The following is a 6,000-nucleotide window of genomic DNA, read 5'->3' on the forward strand; positions in this document are numbered from 1 at the left end:
AATAGATGGCTTGGGCTCCATATTCACTTGAATCGGTGGCTGGGTGGGAGACTGGGAGGTGCTGTCTTGATCGTGGGTGACCCTAAACCCAGAACCCAGAAACGCTGCTGGGTGGAGGCGGCGAGGTCGGAGGTGGCGAGGTCGGAGGTCCTGTGTTGATCGTCGCCCGTCGGTGATGTCTGGCGTGTTTGCTGTGCTGTCGTGTGGCTGTTGGGTCAGTGGGTGACTGGGTGGTGGCGAGCCAGGCGAGGTGCTGTGTTGAGCTGGGTCTTCATCTTCGTCGTGCACCGGCGGTGGGGGATCTGCTCTCTTCGGCGGTGGGATTTAGAGGAAGGCTTCGAGACTCAAGGACATGGGTGGCTCAGGCTGGCTCCGTGGCTGGGTGAGTGGGTGCGCAGGTCGCAGAGGGCGAGATATGGTGGCTCAGGCTGGCTCCGATCTGGGATTTGGGGGTTAGATTTCCATGGGGGATTTGGGGAGGGAGGGAGTCGCGCAGCACTAGGACTCGTTTGGGGGGTGGGGGTTTGGGGGGTGGGGTAGGTAGATTTTAATTTTTAGGGTTTTTAGTAGAACCGGTTCGGTTCGGTTTGGTTTGGTTAGGGTTTTGGTGGTAAGAACCGAAAACCGAATCAAACCGCAAAAAAATAGCAAAATAACATTTTTCGGTTTTTTCGGTTTTCGGTTAATTTGGTTTTCGATTTTTTCGATTCGGTTCTTCGATTTAGTTTGGTCCAAATCGGTTTTGAACACCCCTACTGATTATGAATCTACACGTGGGGTGCCCGTCATGCAGACTTGTATAGAGCTGCTAGAGAGATATGCTGCTGAGTTATACACTCATGAGATATTTCTTTTCTTTCGGCCATTTCTCTCTAGAGCTGGATCAATACGGGTGCTAAACATAGAGAATAACAATGATTGCATAAAGTACATTATGTGTAAGCATGGGAGGCCCGATTTTATGTGGATCGTTGATTTTCATCAAGAAGAAATGATCTTCATGTGTACCTGTTTAAGAATGGAGTCATTTGGAATTCCCTGCGAACATATTGTGAAAGTTCTGGTTGGCAGAGATATTTGTGAGATTCTCCAGTCATTGGTATTGGATAGATGGACAAAAAAGGTTAAATCAGCACTCAATGATCCAAGTGGGTTCACGAGGGATGTTGTTGTTATTAGTCATCAAAGTGCCTTGATGGAATTTTCTAAACAATTGGTTGTTGTTGCTGCTAAAGTACCAGAAAGATATGAAGAGACACGTGACCTAATTATGGGATTGTACTCATCTTACAAGGCTGCAGAGGAAGGCACTAATCAACCTCAGTCAGGTGTAGCTAAAAGTAGCAATCCGTATGTGCATCAAAGCGGTGTAGGCTCAGGACAACCATCTAGAAAGAAGCGGCAACGTTGTAGTGTTTGTCAAATGGAAGGACATAAGAAGACAACATGTCCTTGGCAAAAGGACATTGACCACAACGTTATTGGAAGCTAATGGTTCGGATGATGGCGACGTATATCCAGAATCGACGGCTGAGTTAGATAGTGATAATTAGCCACCTCCATATACTTAATATTTTTGCAGAATGAATTAGTTCCATATTTGTGTTTATTTATTTTTTTACACTATATTAATGAAATTATATATATATATATTCTTCCAATAGTCGTGCGTATGCTTTTTAGATGAAATAATTGTCAACTGAATATCGGTTTGCAAAAAAGGGGTAAAAAAATCGCTCAAACCGGCAATGTAAACGATCTGGTCTAGTATTTAAAACCGTCAAATTGAAAACCGTTGAAAATCATTGAACCGGCCAATTTGACCGGACCGTGCTATCCGACCGGTTCAACAAAAGGACGCCGGTCTGATTAAAAACAACACCAAACGCGTAACGCGTCAACCCCCCTTCCCCTAACTCCCTCCCCCCTTCGTTCCTCATTCAGAATCAGAATCAGAAAAACAAATCTTCAAAGTCTGTAAATTAGGGTTCTACCGATAACGTCCATTGTTGATTGCGCCTCCACGACCTCTTCCTTCTTTCTGACTAAAAGTAATTTAAATACGAAAAAAAAGTGTTATCACTTACACTTTTCATTATTCACCATGTCTCTCATTGACTAAGGGTGCTCAAAACCGATCCAGACTGAACAAAACCGACTAATCAAACCCAAAAATTGAAAACCGAATAAACCGAAAACCGAAAAATTATATTTTACTGTTTTTTTTTTGTGGTTCAGTTTTCGGTTTTGCCACTAAAAGCCAGAATCGAACTGAACCGGTCAAATAGAAAACCCAAAAAAACTATTAGAAAGCTTAGTCGGAAAACTAGACCGGAGGGGACCGGGCAATCGAACCGGTCTGACAAAAAACCGGAAGCTTAGGCAGTTCGGTTTACTAGCAGAAATCGTTGTTCTAAAAACTGGACACAAACCGTTGAACTGGCCAAAAACCGGCCGGTCAAACCGGACCGGAACCCGGCCTGTTTACTAGAAATGACGCTGTATAGAAGTTGAAAGGAAAAAAAGGGAACGCACGCATTTGGATCCCTTCTCCAACTCTTTCCTTACTCCTTACTCATCAGCAAAATGCCCTAGCCTCCACCAAAGAAATCAAACCCTAGCCTCCACCATTCTTGTCGCAGTCCGTCGGAGTGAGAGACTGCTGCTGCCGCCTCCGTCGCACTCAAGAACTTCCGTCTTCGTGCTATCGGCGTTCGTTACTTCGCTTTCACCATCCCCTGTTCACTCTCATCAGTCACCTGTTCGCTCTCCATCCCCTTTTCGCTCCCATCAGTCACATGTTCGCTCTCCATCCCCTTTTCGCTCCCAACTTGGAGATTTGCGCAACCCTTTCTGTTGCGAAGTCAGCCATGGAAATCGCAGCCACCTCCACCACTCCTTGCCGTCACGCAGTGTCGTCCTAAGTGACGTGAAGCCCTTGTCCCCTCTCGAGCCCCATTCCCGATTCCTCAGTCTCATACATACTCTCATTATTTCTCCCGAAAACACAAACCTAGCCTCCATTGCGCCGTTGTTGGTCGCACTGTCGCCGCCTGGTTCGTCGTGGTCATTCTTCAATCTTCCTATTTTGTCGTGGTTGTTCTTCAGCCCCACCATTGTGCTCCTTGTCTCGCTCTGTGCTCTGTCTTGAAGGATCTAGTTCGTTCCTTAATTGATTGAGCAGGTAAGTACATTCATCTTCTGATTCTTCTCCCTTGACTAAGCCCGGTCGAATTGGATTTTTCACAACGATACTACAATCTCCGCTCTCTTTAGAAGTTTTATTTTTTGTTTTTTAACTGTAATTGTTGTTTTAAACTTTTAATTGGTTAGTTAATCTATAAATTTTCATCTTGCTTCTTCAATTGTTGTTATCATTTGTCATTACTGTGATTTAGGATTGTTAATGATCTTGAATATTGATTCTGATATGCTCTGGTTCTATGAATTGTTAATGATCTCGCACCAATTTTTCTGGCACAATTCCATCTAATTTTAATGGTAGGTCAAGCTTAACTTTGGTCATGTTATTGGTTCTGCTTCTTATCTTTGGATTATTTGGTGTTTGAAAGAAATGCAACCAGAAGAACAATTTTTCATATGGAGTCATGATGGAAAAAATGGCATTTGAAACCATTATTAAAGCTGCCAATAATTTTGATGACAAATATCTCATTGGCATTGGAGGGCAATGATCTGTTTACAAGGCTGAGTTGCCTTCAAGTATGGTTGTTGCTGTGGAAAAAACTTCACATGGAATCAGATTCTATTTTATTTAGTTTTGGTTCAGTCTTATTGATTCTAATTAGTTGTTGATTCTGATTTTGTTTTTTAATTAAGAACTTTTCGTTCTGTTTTGATTTAGGGTAATTTTGATTTAGAGTTGATTCTGTACTTTTTGTTTACTCAATGATAACACAGGAAAGGAGAATGTGAAAGAGGAAGAATTTGTGGAATTGGTGCACCACATGAAAATTTTTTAAATTAGTTTGTTTATATTTTCAATTCATTTTGGTTCTATTTCTGATTCAGTCCCTTTTTGCTTTTCTTATTGCTTCTTGATTTTTCTGAGTCAGGTTCATTATGTAATTTGAATTTCTGGTTTGCTGTTTTAATTTATGTTGTTTTAATTTTTAGAAGACAGAGTTTTAAATCACATGATATATATACATCGTATAGAAGTAGTGATTGATTGATAATAGTTGTTGCTTTCCACCATCGTTATTCTTATTGCTATGACTTCGTCAATTTCTTTACAGCTTAAGTTTTTCATACTATGATTCATATGTTCGTATTAAGGCATAATTTTATTAGGTAAAAATGGATAGAATTTTACATTTTCCAAATGATTGAAAAAACCGAACCGAACCGAACCAAACCGATTTTCTGCGGCGTGTACATATTCATTATCATTATTGCAAAATTAAAAGCTTATTAATTGGGTTTTGAATTTTGACCTTCCATAAACATGCTTATTTAAAATATATTTTATTAATCATGTTTGTATCTTTTGATTGAAGATAATTCATCCGTCACGAAGTGTTCACATACAAAATATAAATATATTGCAATTGCAATCTATCCCCACTCCTGGTCAATGGGGAGCATTGACTTTGATGACTCGAAACAAATTACCTAAAAATGGATACTCTGACTTTTAAAAAAGTATCTCTTTCCAAATGCAATATATAGTAATCATGATTTATTATTTTTATGGTTATTGTTATCTAGATTTTTTTTTCTATTAGCAATATATATAAATTTAATTAAAATAGAGAGGTCAAATCTTGATAAAATGAAAACCACAAAATAGAATGCAAACAAATAAAAAGATCTCGAATTTTTTTTATATAAATTAATTACATAAAATAAAATATAATTCACAAGACATAATATTTGTATGCCATTGTTGTTGAAATAATAAATAAAAATAACATTACTTCATCAAAATAATATGAGTTTTTTAAACTAAAATATCTATATATTGCATAGAAATAGAGAAAAATTGTAAAAGCCACAAAACGATAAATATCTATTTAAGAAGTCATTGAAAAATAACTAAAGAAATACATCCACCAAACATAACAAATAAATAGGCAATAACCAAAGTATTAAGTTTTATCTAGATTACTACTATAATCTTTACATCTAATGGTTTTTGTGCAAATTCCAAAACTCATCGGCCGACGCTATAATTTGTGACTTCTTATGGTTGATCCGACTCAGGAGTAAATGCACAGTGGTTATCATGCGAATATCGTGATCCTCAAGCTGCAATTTATTCACTATAAATTAGTACAAAAAAAATGTTAAGTAAATATTAGAGAGTTGTTTTACAAATGCGCACCTTATTGTTACCATTTGGTTTAAACTCAAAAGTCATATCCATCCAATTCATTACCCAAGTTGCAGAGTTCAAGTTTGGACTACATTGAGGTATATCATCTGGCCTTGTAATTTTGTAGTCATGAAATTGTTTATTATACTCTTGAATGCCATCATCTTTGTAAAAGTTTGACTTGATGACTTGCTCCAGTAGGTTTGCCTAATTTCATTTAACTAGTTAGATAATAAAAACAAAATATCAGCAAATAAGCTTAGTAAAATTTTTTCAAATCCTTACTAGTGCCTTGATAACACGCTCACGATAGTGAATTCTGTCATCATTAAGATGGGTGTCCAAGTGATAGATTGTGCGATCGCAAACCGAGATTACCATTAGATACCAGTGATTACCCTCTTGAATAGGAACATATATCTAGACCATAAAATTTGCCCGTGAGATATGTTTCTTAATGATGAAAAACTACATCCAACCATGAATATCCAGAAAAAAAATCTTACAAATTTTAAATCAGGAGTAGGTTGCATAAATTTATAAATATAGTGTTCCATCTTCTTCTCTAAATTTTTCTTGCTGAAGGCATCCACCTAATTCATTAATGCAAAACGAATATAACTGTTAGTACATGATAAAGCATGGTTCTATATCAGCATTAC

This window comes from Arachis hypogaea, chromosome 14, assembly GCF_003086295.3.
Source record: "Arachis hypogaea cultivar Tifrunner chromosome 14, arahy.Tifrunner.gnm2.J5K5, whole genome shotgun sequence".
Classification (NCBI taxonomy): Eukaryota; Viridiplantae; Streptophyta; class Magnoliopsida; order Fabales; family Fabaceae; genus Arachis; species Arachis hypogaea.